This window comes from Panthera onca, chromosome B1 (assembly GCF_046562875.1).
Source record: "Panthera onca isolate mPanOnc1 chromosome B1, mPanOnc1 haplotype 2, whole genome shotgun sequence".
Taxonomy (NCBI): Eukaryota; Metazoa; Chordata; class Mammalia; order Carnivora; family Felidae; genus Panthera; species Panthera onca.
Window position 1 is genome coordinate 27771208 of NC_138342.1, and position 17716 is coordinate 27788923.

Sequence of the window (17716 nt, forward strand, 5' to 3'; positions counted from 1 at the left end):
AATGGGTCTCACTGTGGGCTTACAAACAGGGCACATTTCATAATGCAATGAGACCCATCTGGGATGAGAATGCCGGGTGGATTTACGAAGAGATTCAGTGGAAAAGAAAGACACTATGAGTCTAGACTCCAGTTTCAATGGCTTTGGAAATCTAGCCCAAATTTCATTACTCAAAATTACCTAATATGTTTTTTTTTTGTCCAAATGTCATTCTATAAATTCACAGCCACATAAAATTTGACAAAATCTGAAAACAGTAGTAATCCTCACAAAAGCAGCTATTCGCCTAGGGAGAAATCAACAAGTGTCTTTGCAATTATATACCTCAATGACTTCTGTCTTATAACATGTTGAAAAGTTGGCACCTTATTCCTTTAATTCCACTGAATTCTTCCAAGCTAGGTTTTTCTGTTCCATTGCTAGGAAGCTATGAATTATAATTACTATTAGTCATAGTAGTAGTGGTATTTAAATTAGAGCAGAGATTTTATGGTCATTATTATGGTGGATGAGAGATTTTTCTCAGTTTGAGAGGCAAGGTCCTGTTGTCCTCAGTAATTCACATGACAAAAGAAGTTAAGTAATTGAGTTAAGGAATATTAAATAGAACTCTCATAGGAAGTCCTAACTCTGCCTGCACTTTGGAAGAGTAGAAAGAGGAAGACAGAACAGAGAAAGAAAAAACTTGGGAAAGAACCACTAGTTATGATCACCCAGTCATTCCAGTTAAGTGGGGAATTCAAAATACAGTATACAGACATCTAGATTACAGATTATCTAGTCAAACACATCAGCTTCCTTTTTTTTTTTCTTTTGTTTTTTTTTTTACTATTTTATAAACTCTGCTAAGGATGATGTTATCTTGAGGGTGTTTACACCACAATATTGTTTTAACATGAAAACAAAGCCAGTTACCTTCTGTGAAATATTGAGGTGCCTGTGTGGCTCAGTCGGTTAAGGGTCTGACTTTGCTTCAGGTCATGATTTCACAGTTCCTCCCTCCCCACCCTGCATAGGGCTTTCTGCTGAGCCTGGAGCCTGCTTCAGATTCTGTGTCTCCCTCCTTTTCTGCCCCTCCCTGCTCTTCCCTACTTGTGCTCTCTCTCATTCTCTCAAAAATAAACATTTAATTAAAAAAAAAAAATTGTCGAATATTAACTATAATCATCAACTATCCATTATCTTCTGGATCCTCAAAGTAGACCATAACTATATATAATCTTATGAAAGGATGGTTAGAATTTTTACATCTTTTTGTGTAATACAGAATATGTGGTATTTGTTAAAAACACCATCTTCTTAGTAGTACTTAGTGTAGGCTCAGATTTAATTAATCTGGATTCTCTGAATACACTTAAGGAAGGCTAAAAGGAAAAGACCCAAAATCTCATTGTCAATCAAGATGATTAAGTCTTAGATGAAAACATTTTGATGATATTCCACAAAATGTGATGTCCACACACAATATAATACTGAGTTTAAGGTCCTCTGGAAGATCATACTTTAGTTACCTCACTAGAGACATACAGAGGACTGAATATTTATCATATTTCTGTGATATTTCATGGAGAAAATTAGTATTATTCCCTTTCCTGCCATGGTTGGGATTGGAAAAGAAGGAATTATGGTAGAGGAAAGGTATGACTAAATATTTTTATAATACGTCTTTAGTTAGAAAATAGCAGAGGAACTGAACATAAGGATAGAATACAATACAATGCAATGCAAGGTTTATTTCATCTCTTCTCAAACTATAATATACAAAGAAATCAACTGAGTATGACGTTAAAATGCACATTCTGATTTAGTTGGTCTGTGGTGGAAATCCCTAAAACCCAGGTTCCAGATGACCAAACTTTGATTTATATGATTGATGTTTTAAATACATTCTTTCCTAACACACATATACCTTTCTGGAAAGAAATTGTGTTCCAAGTTGTAATTCTTCAAATGAAGCATAACGTCTTGAAAGCTGGCACAGTTCCGTATCTCTATTGTCCATCTAAATAAAGGAGGTAAACTGAGGCAAACTCAAATTACCAGAAATCGAGTTGACTCAGCAAGAGCAGAGGAATTGAAATTCAGGAGACATGTGCTTTGGCAAGATATAGGCAAGTCCACTGGCAGTTTGGAATAGGCTGTATTTATGACTAAGTAGTGCAAAGAGGGAGAAGTCTAGAGAGAGTTCAAGCAGTTGGTTCAGTAGCTGGAGGATGGGGAGATGTTCATTAGTCAGGAAATAAGTTTCAGTCTTCCTTAAATCAAGCATTGAATGGAAGTCAGTCTATTAATTCTGTTTTTCTCAGGGCACATCAGATGTGTGAGATTCTCCAGTCATGACCTCCTGTCCCATTTTATTTTTATTTTATTTTATTTTATTTTATTTTATATATAATTTATTGTCAAATTTGTTTCTATACAACACCCAGTGCTCATCACAACAGGTGCCCTCCTCAATACCCATCACCCACTATCACCCACTTTCCCCTTTCTCCCACCTCCATCAACCCTCAGTTTGTTCTCAGTAGTTAAGAGCCTCTTACGGTTTTCCTCCTTCCCTCTCTATAACTTTTTTCACCCTTCCTCCCCCGCACCCCGGTCTTCTGTTAAGTTTCTCAGGATCCACATATGAGTGAAAACATGTGACATCTGTCTTTGCCTGGCTTATTTCACTTAGCATAATATCCTCCAGTTGCATCTATGTTGCTGCAAATGGCCAGATTTTATTCTTTCTCATTGCCAAGTAGTATTCCATTGTATATATAAGGAGTCCTGTCCCATTTTAGATTGAAATTTTTCACACTATGTATCCCTACCTGAGAAGTATTCAATAAATATTTATCCCTAATAGTGGTGATGATAACTTCTGTGCATAAATTGTTTCAACTTCCAAACCCAAAAAGCCTGTAGTAATTGCTAAATTTCAGTGTTCAAAAACATTTTGAGACTGATTACCTATACACCTTATTTTGAGTCTGAAAGTTGATATCTGAATACTGGCTTGGTCAATTTTTGGTTATTTAACCTTGGAAATGTCACCCTACCTCTTTGTATTTTGTTTTTCTCACATAAAATGAAGTTAAAAATTATGCTTGCCAACGGCTGTCTCAAAGATTACATGAAGTGAGGTATTTGTTATGGTAAGAAATGTGCCTGACAGGTTGACATCTCCATGAACGTCAGTAACTTTGATTCTTCAAATTATTTTGTATGTATTAGGTGCACATACATGTATATTATAGTTATATGAATTTATAAGTATTTAAAAATTTCATAACAAACAGATCTCTATTTTGTTTAAAAGCTGATACTATAAAACTACTAATTTCTGTACTGTTAACAGTATCTGATGATATTTTACCTTTGTACGCTCTTGTTTAAGAATATATAATACTTATGAAAATACAATGAAATACAATACTTAAGCTATAATTCAGTACTTGGTATGCTATTCATGAACAGCAGTGCTGAAATTCCATTGTTCATAATATTAGCTGAACATTCCATGAGTTACACCCTTTATTTAGTTGAGCAGCATGGGCCACTATAAACGATAAAATATAGCTTACTCATGATTAACTTTATATACAGTACAGCATTCACATTCTTACAATCATGATTCTTTATGTAATTATATCTATTAAAGTGTATATAAATAATATTACCATTATATTTCTCCAACAAGGAAAAATATCAGCTTAAAATACTTCAGAATGAAGAAAGGAGAGACACAGGAAGAAATTTCCTTCCAAGCTACCTTCATTCTTTATTTTTATAATGTGTACTCGAAGGAACCCTGAAACACATCAGTGCATAGGAAAGCTGGAGAATTCTTTTTTTTGACAATATAGGGTTGAAAAGCTTATGTAATTCAACTTTGGAATTTACCATAGCCTGTTAACCAAAGATGCTCATTCTTCTAAAAAATATGTTGTCATTCATTTGACAAATATTATCTAGCCCCTGATATATTCTAGGGAATAAATGTGAAGCAAACCATAATAGAAAACAATAAAAACTCTACTAAATAAAGACACACTCTAAGGTATGTGTTTTTCTCAATTTACCCTTGAAAATCTAAGAGGGCTTCTTGGGAAAGGCAAATCTAAACAGGATCCCCATTAAGTAATAAAAGCATAAAACACTCCAACCCCACACTTACATATTTTCTTTCAATGTCAACTATATAGGAAATGTGAAGGGTTTGTTTATTTAAAAATAAAGACTGATTTTAAACATTTGGTTGATATCCCCATAATTTTTTTCTGTATGTGTGTTGTCAAAACAGTTGATAACAGGGTGTGTTTATTCCTTATAATCAAACAAAATAAGAAAGTTAAGCAAAACCACCATATATCAATTAATGACCACATAAAGATAGGCTAAATTGTTTACTTTAGTAAGTTAAAAATTGTGGTGGGTCATATTTATTAAGTATTTTCCATGTATGAGAGTGTGCTTGTGATTGGTTTTGTTATTTGACTTATTCACTGGGGACTTGAATGGATTGTTTCGGATTCTGTTTTTTGTTCTTTTTGCGTGTGTGTGTTTTGTTGTTGTTGTTTGTGTTTTATCTTGACAATTTACTGATAGGTAAATTGCCTGACTTTTTGCTTTGTTTTGTTTTGTTTTCTAGTAGGTCAGGTGAAATTCTGCAAAATCTTATTCTTTACTAGTGAAAATTTAATCACTGGTTAAAATGATAAGAATATGTGTGGATCTGCACTTATAGTCTTGCGCAGGGACCACAAATAATAGTGATTAGACTGCACCCACTTCCTTCTGGTTTGAAGTTGACTCTTAGGGGAGGTGTATTTTACTGCCTTATGAAAATCGCTGCCATCTGACTCTGCAGGATTCTCTAGGGGAGGTTGACAGAAGGTCAAGTTCAGGATTCAACCTATCTTCTGTTCATACCCTGCCTCCTCGGTACTCGGGGTGAGAGAAGAGTTAACATGCCATCCTCAGAGATGGCCAACCCCTGGTCTAGAAAACAAGACCTATGTTTAGATTGCTTTCTATGCATAGGACCCAGCATGGTCCTATGCTCACTACACAATCTAAATATAATGAGTAAAGCTGAGGGGGGAAAAAAAAGCTATAAACAGTCAGGACTTCATTCTCAAAATTGTCAATGTGAGGAGGCTTGTGAGATGTAGGAAATGAGGGCATGTTTTAATTTTTCCCATCATGGCAGAGACCTTGGGTAGAGCTTCCAGTCAATAATGAATTCAACTTCAAGATCCTTAAAACCTGGATAATTGGAATTGGAGAAGGCTGGCTTTTGACAGATATTGGCCAGCTTCTTCTAATAAGGTATGGGATGTGAGTCTTATTAGTCTTATTAGTCAGGATTTTCCAGAGAAACAGATCAGTAAGATTAATATAGGTATATAAGGAAATTTAATACGAGGCTGAGAATATCTTGAGATGCCATTTGTAAACTGGAGACCCAGAAAAGTCAGTGGTATAATTCATTCTGAGTCTGAAGGCCTGAGAACCAGAGAAGTCAGTGGTGTAAATCCCACCCCAGCCCATGAGTCATAAAAGATGAAATGAGGTGTCCCAGCTCAACAGTAAGGCAGGAAAAAAAAGGAATCAATTTCTGCTTCCTTTACCTGTATTTCTAGTTGGGCCCTGAAAGGATTGAATGATGCCCACCCACATTGGATAGGGCAATCTACCTACTGAGGCCACCAATTCAAATGGTATTGTCATCCCAAAACACCCTCACAGAAATATCCAGAAATAATGTTTAATCTGGGAACTGCACAGCCAGTCAAGCTGACACACAAAATTACCCATCTCACTAATCTGCTCTGACAGAATCAAACTTTTTAGTAGATTATAAAGAATGCCACTTGGAGAAAATGTATTTCCTCAATTTCAGACTCAGCAAAAAGACACTTGGTAGATCAAAATGGTACTTCTTCCTGAGAATAATTATGTGTTCTCATATAAGCGATGATATTTTGTAATCTTCCAACTGTAGGCTGGGGTAGAATATTTTCTGATTTGGCACCTGGGGAACTTTCAAATATTTAGGGGCATTCATTGTTCCTCTTAGTGACCTGTTCCTTTCAGGAGGATAAAAATCTTAAGAAATACCAAACTTTTTTTTCAAATTTGTTCATCGACTATCTCATTTTTTTAGTGCTTCTAATAAATTTGAGCGATCATTTTATGCTCATTAACACTGGAAACCCAACCTAAAGGTTGATTATGTGTGGTATAATCACAATCAACTAGACGGTCAGTTAGATACTTTGTATTAGTTTAGTATAACTTAGTTGCTGAAACCGTAGGCTGTGTATTGAACAGGCTGGGTTCAAATCACAACTCAGCTGCTTAGCCAGCTATCCTGTTATTTGGTTTTCTGTTTTTTCATTATTTTTAATGTTTATTTCATTTTTGAGACAGATTGAGAGAGAGAGAGAGACTGCGTGAGTGGGAGACGGGCAGAGAAAGAGGGGCAGAGAAGGAGGGAGGCACAAGCAGGCTCCAGACTCCCAGCTGTCAGCACAGAGCCCGAAGCGGGGCTCCAACTCAGGAATGGCCAGATCCTGACCTAGGCCAAAGTCGGATGCTTAACCGACTGAGCCACCCAGGCGCCCCTATCATGTTCTTTCTTAAAATTTGTATGGACTGCCAATCTACCTCTTTATTATATTTAAGTACTATTAGCTCTTTGTGTTATTTTATGTGCACAGTGAAGGACTTTCAAAAGTATAATTTCAAAATTAGTCTCATGGAAATATTTACTGAATTTTATTCTTCTAATAAAATGCCATGTAACTTGGGCAAGCAAATTATCCTCAGTGACACGTTTTTTTTTTTTTCTTTTTCCTCTTCTTTTAACTTTTAAATTGAAGTGTAGCAAACTGCAGTATAGTGTATTAGTCTACACCCTATCGCTTGGTGAATTGTTCCTTATACCATGTAATCACGTTAATTATTGTTGGATTTTATTTTTGGAAAAATAAACACATTTAAACTTCTGGCTGGTAGGATTTCAATATGTGAAGCATACAAGGAGAATTCCACTCCAAATTATATCTAGAATACTGAACTCGATTAGAAAAGGAATATTCAGATATTATTAAAAATAATGATGGCAAATCTTGTTTGTATGACTGCCATTGTTACACTGATTACATGTTATCCTACATGATCTTGAGGTCAAATATACAATAAACTCTGAACAAATATTTCTTTGTACTTATCTATATTATTCTGCTCGAATATGCGAGCTACAGAGTATTAAATGCTACTATGAAACCATTGTTATATCAGATTACTCCACAGCTCATCTTACAACAACGTAAGAGATATGTTAGAACGTACGTTAGATAGATACGTTAGATACGTTGTTAGAACAACGTAAAAGATAGACTTCAGTCCCACCTCTCCAAATAACCATCTATTCGATGGAACCTGGACAATGGTGAAGAACCACATTTCAAGAAATGATGGCCTACGGGATGACATCAGCCTTTGGTTGAAGAAGGAGAATGGGAAAAACAAAAAGTTTGGTTGCTAAAACTTTGTTTTGTTTTTCATCTGGCTGGAATAAAACATATGGGCTCCCACTTAGTGCTACCTATGAGAAGTGTCTTAACAACTACCATCTATTGGATGCCTGTGGTTTTCTTACTCACTGAGAAACTTTGCTGTTTGAAATTATTTTACTTCACTTATTCCTTCTCTGAAGCTCCTCCTTTCGGTGTGTGGATTCAAGCCTCTGATCATCATCCTTTTCTTTCTTTCTGAAAAGCTTTCAATATTTCTTGCCAAGCAGGCCTACTGGCAGCAAATTCCTTCAGTTCTTGTGGGAAAAGTATTTATTTCTTTTGCACTGTTGAAGGATAATTATGCAGAGTGCAGAATTGTGATTTTTTCTCTTAACATTTTATTTTTTTTAATTTTTTTACATTTTATTTATTTTTGAGAGAAAGTTGGGGGGGGTGGAGAGAAAGGCAGAGAAAGAGGGACACACAGAATCCGAAGCAGGCTCCAGATCCGAGCTGTCAGCACAGAGCCCCAGGTAAGGTTGGAAGCCAGGAACCGTGAGTTCATGACCTGAGCTGAAGTTGGACGCTTAACTGACTGAGCCACCCAGGCGCCCCTCTCTTAACATTTTAAATATCTTACTCTACTCTTGCTTCTGTGGTTTCTGAGAAGTCTGATGTAATTCTTAACTGTTCATCTATAGATAAAGTGATTTTCTTTTGGCTTCTTTCAGGACTTTTTCTTTAGTTTGTTTTCTGATATTTGAATGTAATACATGTAGGTATAGTGGTTTTTTTTTTTTTTGTTTGTTTGTTTGTTTGTTTTTTTTCGTATTTATCCTTCTTGGTATCTTCTGAGTTTCCTGGATCTGTAGTTTGGCATCAGAAATTAATTTGAGGAAATTCTTAATCATTATTGCCTCAAATATTGCTTTTGTTTGTCTCTTTCCCCTTCTGGTATCCCATTAGAAATATGTCTTATGCCTTTTGTAGTAGTCCTAGAGTTCTTGAATAATCTGTTTTTCTTTTGTAATTGTGTTATTTGTTTATTCATTTATTACTTTTTATCACCATGAATCTTTTATCTGAGATCATCATATTTCTTTTTTAATTTTTTTAATGTTTATTTAGTTTTTAGAGACAGAGACAGAGTGTGAGCAGGGAAGGGGCACAGGGAGGGAGCCACAGAATCTGAAGCAGGCTTCAGGCTCTGAGCTATCAGCACAGAGCCTGACACAAGGCTCAAACCCATAAACCTTGAGATCATGACCTGAGCTGAATTCGGATACTCAACCAACTGAGCCACCCAGGAGCCCACATCATCTTTTTTGACTTACATATAATCTTAAAAAACATATTTTAGTACTTACATTAAAGTCCCTTGGGGAAGTGCGTGGGTGGCTCACTCAGTTAAGTGTTTGACTTCAGCTCAAGTCATGATTTCAGGTACCAGTTTGTGAGTTCGAGCCGCACATCAGCCTCTGTGCTGACAGCTCAGAGCCTGGAGCCTGCTTTGGATTGTGTGTCTCCCTCTCTTTCTGCCTCTCTCTCTCTCTCAAAAGTAAATAAACATTTTAAAAAAATTTAAAGTCTCTTGGTTGCTGCCTTTTTTTAAAATTATTCTTTGTTTTGCTTTAGTTACTATACTATTTTTCTGGGATTAGAATTTTCAGTCAAAAATATTTTCTTAGCATAATAAGGACAATATTGTAATGTCTTTGTGATTTCAGCGTTGCTGTTACTAAATTGATTTTTCAGTCTGATTACATTTTGTAGTATCTTACTGTTTTTGTTGATTTTCCTACTCTAGATTAAGATGTTTTCCTTTTCGAATTAGGCAGTTTTATTCTGATGTGTTAGCATTTGAATTTTTGGGGGGATGTTTTGGAATTCTTGGACATAAGCATCGGTTTCTTTATACAAGTCTAGAAATTCCATAGCCATTATATCATTGAATATTCCATTTTTCCATTCTCTCTATCATCTCCTTCAGAAAACCTAATTATATCCACTTATGATCTTGTCAAGTTTCCTAACTTCCATTTCATAATATACTTACCTTGGTAATTCTCTCTTCAAATCTATATGATGTGAATTTTCACCTATTCACTGAATTTCACGTTTTATTTGTTTTGATTTTATAAATTCTATAGTTCTGTTATATAGTTCTATTTAGGGGTTTATATCATTATATCATATAGTTCTATATATATCATATAGTTCACATTATATCATATAGTTCTATTTAGGGGTTTATATCATCTTTTTCTTGTTTTGGTTTTTAAGCTGAAACTCAAAATTTAAATGTATTAAAATTACATGATACATTAAAAAATTAAAAAAAACATAATTCTTTAAGAATTGAATTCTGCTGTTAATTACTGCTACTGTTTTACCTCTGAGACACTGACTTCTTCTGTGCATTATTTTAAAGTGTAAAAGCTAATATTTCTTGAAATTTTATATGTGGGCAATGCTTAAAGCCTAAAGAGATTACTTCTTTCAATCATCTGAAAGCATCATAAACTTAGGTTCACTTAAAATATTTTATTTGATGATTTTTGGACAACATAGATAGTGTTCTCTCAGACTACAAACCCTAATGTGTACCAATTCTCACTGCAAAATATCAACCTTCTTAAAAATTTTGTTTGCAAATGTTATTTTGGATATCTAGTCTGCCATATATTTCTTTAAATTATATTTATCAAGCCTTAATATGATTTATAAGTTAAAACATAGTTCTAAGAAGCAATGAACGTTTTATTCTGTCTTTAATTCATAGTCTCATTTTGTCATTTAGACATAAGAATTAATCGCTTGGGTAGCTCAGTAAGTTAAGCATCCAACTTCAGCTCAGGTCATGATCTCATGGTTCATGATAACAAGCCTTGCATCACGTTCTGTGCTATCAGCTCAGAGCCTGGAACCTGCTTCGGATTCTTTGTCTCCCTCTCTTTCTGCCCCTCCTCCACTCACACTATGTGTCTCTCCCCCTCAAAAATAAATAAGCATTAAGAAAAAAAAAAAAAGAATTGCTGAAATTTTATAGTTCAGAATTTAAAAATTAACAAAATGAATATGTTTATATTTTTTCTTCTCAAACTCATTAGTTCATAATCAACAGAAAATCTTGTTCTGACAGTGTACAAATGGAAATTTATTAACAAAGTTTGTAAATAATTAATTGAATATTCTTGAAATGAGCAAAAGTTACTACTATCAACAGTGGTCAAGAAGTTTTTATATGCCTAGTGCTCTTGAAATAATTGTATCAATCAGAAAACACAAATTGCATATCATTCTGTCAGCATTACCTTCTTATTAGGATAAAGGTTTGAATCACAGAAAATAGAACAGTATCTATAGTTATAAAACATACAAATATATTAAACACAGAATCTTATATATTGACAATTAGAACACTTTCAAATTTTAATCTATTCTACGGTGGACAGTGTTTTTAAATAACAAATAGGAAATATGTGCAATTGAATGTTGGATGTATTTATTTACATTGTTCTGGCAGAAACATGTTTCTCAGATTCACAAACACAAGTAAGCAGAATGCTCAGGATCCGGTTTTAGGAAGAAAGATATTTATATCTTGAGAATACTTAACAATTCTGGGAGAACTCTCAAAGAAAGAATACAGTTTACTGTTAAAGAAACAAAGATTAAAAGTTCTACAAAAATGGTTTTGATTTTAAAAAGTTGGCATTTCAGCCAGGTTTTAAGGTAAAGAGAGCCCACATACTTGGTCGAACCAATGATTTCAATCAAGTTTCTTTTTTGAAGGTCTGTGGAGATTTTGCTTGCATTTGTGTCTACTCCCTAGAAGAAAATTAACGTGATTGAGTGATTCTATTTTAGCGCATTTTCTGTTTTTTTTTTTTTTTTTTTCAGATAAATTTGCATTTGGATAAAATGTACATTTCCAAACTGACACCAGAGTCTTGAAGTTTGCTTCCAATTAGGATCATAAAAGTGAATAAATGTGGCATAAAATATTTTTAAAAGCAATGTTATAGAGACTTATGAAAAGGAAGTCTAAGACAAGGATGCATCTGAACTATTAAATTCTAAGTGAATACTGTAGGATATTCTGAGGGCAGTAAGTACCTAATTGATTTTCCCAAGTCAGCCTTAAAAAGAGCCTTGGGGCTAGTTTGTACTTGTAGTCTTGCTTTATGGACCTAAAAGAATAAGTGTGTAAAGTATCACATATTCCAAAGAATTCAAGTCATAAAATGAGACTCTCAGATAAAGAAGTAAGCATAGTATTTCATGCCTTAAAGACATGATGTTAGAAAGAAAAGTACTCAGTGTAAAAAATATTTTTGAACAACTTATTTTAACATACACAATTTTGAAACTAGAAAAGTGAAAGGCATAATATGCGTTGGAGGTTGACTTCCTGGGGAAGCAGGAACTAAGCAGGTGCTAGGACAGAGATTATTGTCCAGGAAGTTATTTGGGGAATGCTCTCAGGATCAAGACCTATCAGGAAAACGAAGAACTGATATTGGGTGGAAAATGAAATTGGGGTGCAGTGTAGTCTCAAAAAAGGCTTTAGCTTGACCCTACCTGGGACAGCCCATTGCAGTGTTCCCTTGTGGGGCCAAGGAACCATCCTTTATATCCCTGAGTCTAGTAGTCATAGAATATGGCCGCCTTCAGAAAGGGGCATGACTTGGGTGAAGCATCTCTTTTCAGCTGCAGACATTCATGAGGAAGGCTGACCATTGAGTTATGTGAGCCAGCAATTGGGGTGAATGTCACTCCCTTTTGAAGGAAGTTTGTGGAGTCGTCACGGCATACTCCACATTACCTGACACTTATTATGTACTATGGCCCCTCCCTGTGCTGAATGCCTAATATATATATTTCATTTTATCCTCAAAATATATTTGATCTCATTTCCGAGTCTTGGAAAATGAATAAACTTGCCCAAGTTCTCAACAAATCAATAGTTCAGCTAGAATATTAGAGATTCTGTTAAAGGCCAACATTTTACTTTGTAAGAGTGCTTCTTTCAGTAAATTCAGAAGATAATTTTTTCATCAGATTCTAATTTTTATTACTCCCATCTGTAGGAATATAGATACAGGGAGAACTACTCCATGGCTTGCAAGCTCTTGGAAGACAGGAATTTTTGAAAAGCAGAAAGACATTCATAATATATATACAAGGAGGCAACACACATTAAAATGTGCATTCTGGTAACTATAATATTAGTGAGGTTCATCAGGAAAAAAGAAATGAAAAAACCTCTCTCCTTTCCCCATTTCATTCTTTCTTTTCAAAACACAAGCTTATAATTTCTCATTGCAGCACACTAAGTGGGTCCATCTGCTAGGACTGATGACTGGCATTATAAATATACGCTATACCATTCGAACCTGAACTTTAATATGCCATCTAGGATTTTTACTTTTATTATCTATATCACATATAAAATAAATCATTATATAATATGTCATAGAAATTTTTCCCTGCCTATAGTACTTGAAAAATCATCCCATAGCTACATATATTTTTTGGTTTCTCCCTGTATCTCTTTCTCTTCATGAGTATCAGTTTTTCTACACAATATTCTAGGTCTTTTTATGGGAAATAGGTCTGTAATTGACATTTTATGTTCAGTGTAAGCCAATCTTTAAACAATGATGACAGTTTGTATGTATGTGTGTTTTCTTTTATTCCATATATTGATTCAGCAGACACTTGTAAAATCCTGAGTCCAAACCAGGGAATGTTGTGTGATTTAACAGCCTGTGTATGAATAGGGGAGTCTGGCAGCTTTGCTTTGAATCCCAGGCCTGACTTTGATCAAGTCTCTTAAGTTCCTTTACTTTCCTTTACTTTAAGCCACGAGTAATTTTATTTTCTTTATGACCTCAAACTTTTACTCCAAAGTGGTAGTAAATATAGGTAAAAGTGAAAAGAATTATAAATTATTTAAGGATATTTAAATAAAAATATTAATTATTGCAATTATTAATTTGGTCAAAATATTTTGTAATTTATTTTTTATCTAAGCTTTCTCTAAAGACTAAGTTGCATGAGCACAAATTATCTGGAATCACGTTGTTACCATACTCTTTATGTGAACTTAGTTTCTCCTCGTCTACTCAGTCTTGGCCACTCACACAGTGCTGGATTATACACCTAACCATTTTACATGTTATTTGCTGCCTAATTTCTATGCGCATTTGTGTTTAGAGCTTCTGCTTTAAATTTGTTAACTCCACCCACTTATATGTTGGATTCCAGAGAATAATTTTCTTCCCCAGTATTATGAATGATCTCTATAAAATTATATTTATGAAACATTAACTTAAAATTTTGTTCCTGGTTTTCATAATGAGTTCATATGCCATTTAAAAAACTGTCTTCAGCATTAATTAAATTGAAAATGTTGGCAGTGGATATTTTTCAATATTTGGTTATAACTTTCAAAATTTACATAGAGATCTTTGTGAGACCTTTCTGATTTGGTTATAGAAAAACAATAATTAGCATATGATTATTCAGAATGCTTCATTTTAATAATGGGAGCTATGTCATTTTCAAAACTCTCACTCTTGCTTTTGGTTTAAAAATATTCCACAGTTGTCTTTGTTAAGGGTTTTGCTATAAAATGACTATACTGAAGAAAGACTTTTGACAGAATTATCCATGTGATTTTCCCTGTTTCATTACTCTTTTTTTCATAACTTTTCTTTTAAATTATCCAATTCAGAAGGAAGGAAAGAAGCAGGGAGAGAGAGAAAGAAAGGAGAGATGGAAAAGTGAGGAAAGAATGGAAAGAAAAAAGGGAAGAAGAAAGGAAGGAAGAAAGAAATGCATTCTTTATTTATTTGTTTGTTTGCTTGTTTATTTATATTTGGAGAAAAGTCAGTTTTTTTTTTAACTTTTTTTAGAGTTTCAAGAATTTATTAAAATTTTACTTACTTAACATATAGTGCAATATTAGTTTCAGGAGTAGAATTTAGTGATATATCACTTATATATAATATCTAGTGTTCATCACAAGTACCCTCCTTAGTACCCATCACCCATTTAACCCATCCTCCTGCCCACCTCCCTCCATCAACGTTAAGTTTGTTCTCTATAGTTAGGAGTCTCTTATAGTTTGTCTCTCTCTTTTTGCACCCTATGTTTATGTGTTTTATTTCTTAAATTCCACATATGAGTGAAACCATATGATATTTGTCTTTGAGTAACTTATTTCATTTAGCATAATATACTCTACCTCCATCATGTCTTTGCAGTTGGCAAGATTTCATTCTTTTTCATGGCTGAGTAATATGTGTATATATGTGTGTATATATGTGTATATACACACATATATACACACATATACATGTATATCTATATATATATATCTATATATATATATATCTATATATATATATCTACTCCTGAAACTAATATATATGTATATATATATGTGTGTGTATATATGTGTGTGTGTATATATATATATATATATATGTGTGTGTGTGTGTGTGTGTATGTGTATATATATGTGTGTGTATATGTGTGTGTATATCCAGTCCTGCTACATAGAATATTCTGGCTGTATATTTTTTTTCCATTCAACACATTGAATATATCATGCAACTCCTTTCTTGCCTGTCATGTTTATGTGGAAATATCTGGGGCTAATCTTATTTTTCTTCCCTTGAAAATTACCAACATTTTTTTATCTTGCTACTTTTAGGATTTTTTTCTTTATCTCTATATTTTGCAAATTTAACTACAGCATATCTTGATGTTATTTGCTTTTGTTGATTTTATTTGGAGTTCTCTGTATCTCCTGGATTTGTATGTCTATTTCTTTCTCCAGATTAGGGAAGTTTTCAACTATAATTTCCTCAAATAAAACTTCTGACCTCTTTTATCTCTTTTCTTCTTCATGGGCTCCTATGATAAGAATATTGTTATGCTTTATGAAGTCACTTAGTTACCTAAGACTACATTTGTGGTCTAATATTTTTCTTTCCCTCTTCTTTTCAGCTTCATTATATTCCATAATTTCTGTATTGTATATCACTTATTCATTCCTTTGTTTCTTGTATCTTCGTGGTCATCGCATTCAGTCAGTTTTGAATCTGTCATTGGATTTTTCATTTTGGCCTGATTAGTTTTAAGTCTTTTATCTCTGTGGTAAGGGACTCCCCTGTGTCTTCTATGCTTTTCTCAAGCCCAGTTAGTATCTTTATGATTTTTGCTTTAAATGTTGGATCAGGCATATTAGTTATATCTGTTGTAGTTAGATACCTGGCTATGACCTTCTCCTTTCTTTTGGGATGAATTCCTTCATATTGGCATTTTTGTCTAGGTCTCTGCCTTCTTCTGTGTGTTAGGAAAGCCTGTTGTGTTTTCTGCTCCTGAGACTCATGGCTTTATAAAGAGTAGATCATATACTGTCCAGGGCCTGGAGCTTTAGGAAGTGTTTCTGGTGTATGCTGTGTGCACTCTGTTGCTGTGTTTTGACTGCTCTTTCCCTCGGGTCAGTGCTCTGCAGAGTTTCCCCTTGCCCGGAGTGGAGAGTGTTTGGACCTTGGCCATAGTGTGGTGAGTTTTAACAAGGTATGCTTTGGCTTCCTGATTAAAAGAGATTTGATGTTGTTTCCAGATGAGCTGAAGATTTGCAGAACTCTGTGTTTAGTAGACGTGGTGTGCACAGAGGTTTGTGATGGTCTTCTGAGGGAGAAACCCACTGTGCTGGTTCTCAGGTACACTTGCCGGAGAAAAGCATCACCCGCAGAGCACAAGATGGCAGGGCTTGGCGTAAGTGTTTTAGTTCACCACTGTTGGCACTGTGCTGCTTACTGAAGTTAGTTTATGCTGAGGAATGGGTGAGGAAAATGGCACCAGGCAGCTCCCTAGTCCCCAGAGAGGGGAGTTTGTGTTCATCACTGTCCACGAAGTCCTCCCAAAGAGGTTACAGTCTTCCCCACGTGTCCCAGGTTTCCCTCAGATCCCTGCTTCCACTCTTTTTGTGTCTGACTGCCTGCTTACCTGGCAGTGCAACGTACCTGTGTTTTATCCCAGACAGGTTACCTGAATTTACAAGTTCAGACTTTAGGGATCTTGCATGGCAGGACCGGTGCTTGTCCTCTGGGGGACGGTCTTGCCATGCTGGAACTGATCCAGGTTTGCCAGTGTCCAGTTTAGCTGCCCTCAGCAGGTATCTCTGCACCTACACTGAGGGGCAGGGGAGGGAAATGGCACCTGCTGGCTCTTTTGTCCCCAGAGAGGCAATGCCACCTCTGCCAGATGCCCTCCAATGAGGGGAACTGTTGCTCCCAATGTGTCCAAGGAGATCCTCAGATTGTACTGTCTGCTACTGGGGCTATCCGCCCTCCTTCTTTACAGGTGCACTGCTGGGTCTACCAAACTCCACACCAGCCATGGAGCGGACATCTGAAACTCCATCTTTTTTTTTTGACATTTTTTAAAGATTTTTTTTTCAGTTTATTTGTTTATTTTTGAGAGAAACAGACAGAGAGAGAGGGAAGAGAGAGCAAGGGAGGGGCAGAGAGAGAGAGGGATACAAGAATCCCAAGTAGGCTCTGCACTGTCAGCACAAAGCTCGATGTGGGGCTTGAATTCACTGAACTGTGAGATCATGACCTGAGCTGAAAACAAGAGCCCGACGCTTAACTAACTGAGCCACCCAGGTGCCCTTAAAACTCATCTTTGAGCCCCACTCAAAGTTTTCACAACTCATGAAAATCAGCCCTTCTTGTTTTCCTGGTCATTGGCTTTAGGGAAGCATTTTACTTGTGTGATCCCCTGTGTCTCCTCTCTCTCTCTCTCACTCCTACTCTCTCTGTCCCGTCAACCAAGGTTCCTTTCCCTCCACCACACCAGCAATCCATTTTTCCACCAAATCACATCTCCGCACCTCCTACCTTCCACACGTGGCCTCTTCTCTCCCTCTAGTTGTGTAGTTTGTTGTCACTCTTTAGATCAATTTCTTGGGTATTCAAAATGATTTGATATTTATCCAGCAGTGTTTGAGGGGTGAGGCAATCCTAAGATTCTGCTACTATTCCACAATCTTAGCTCCTCATGTCATTTACTTTAATCTGCAGTGCATGCTTTTTTGGGGGGTATAATTAGCCATCCTTTCAGAAAAGAAAACATTCACCTCTTTACTGTGGATGATTAATTCTAACTGATTTTACAGA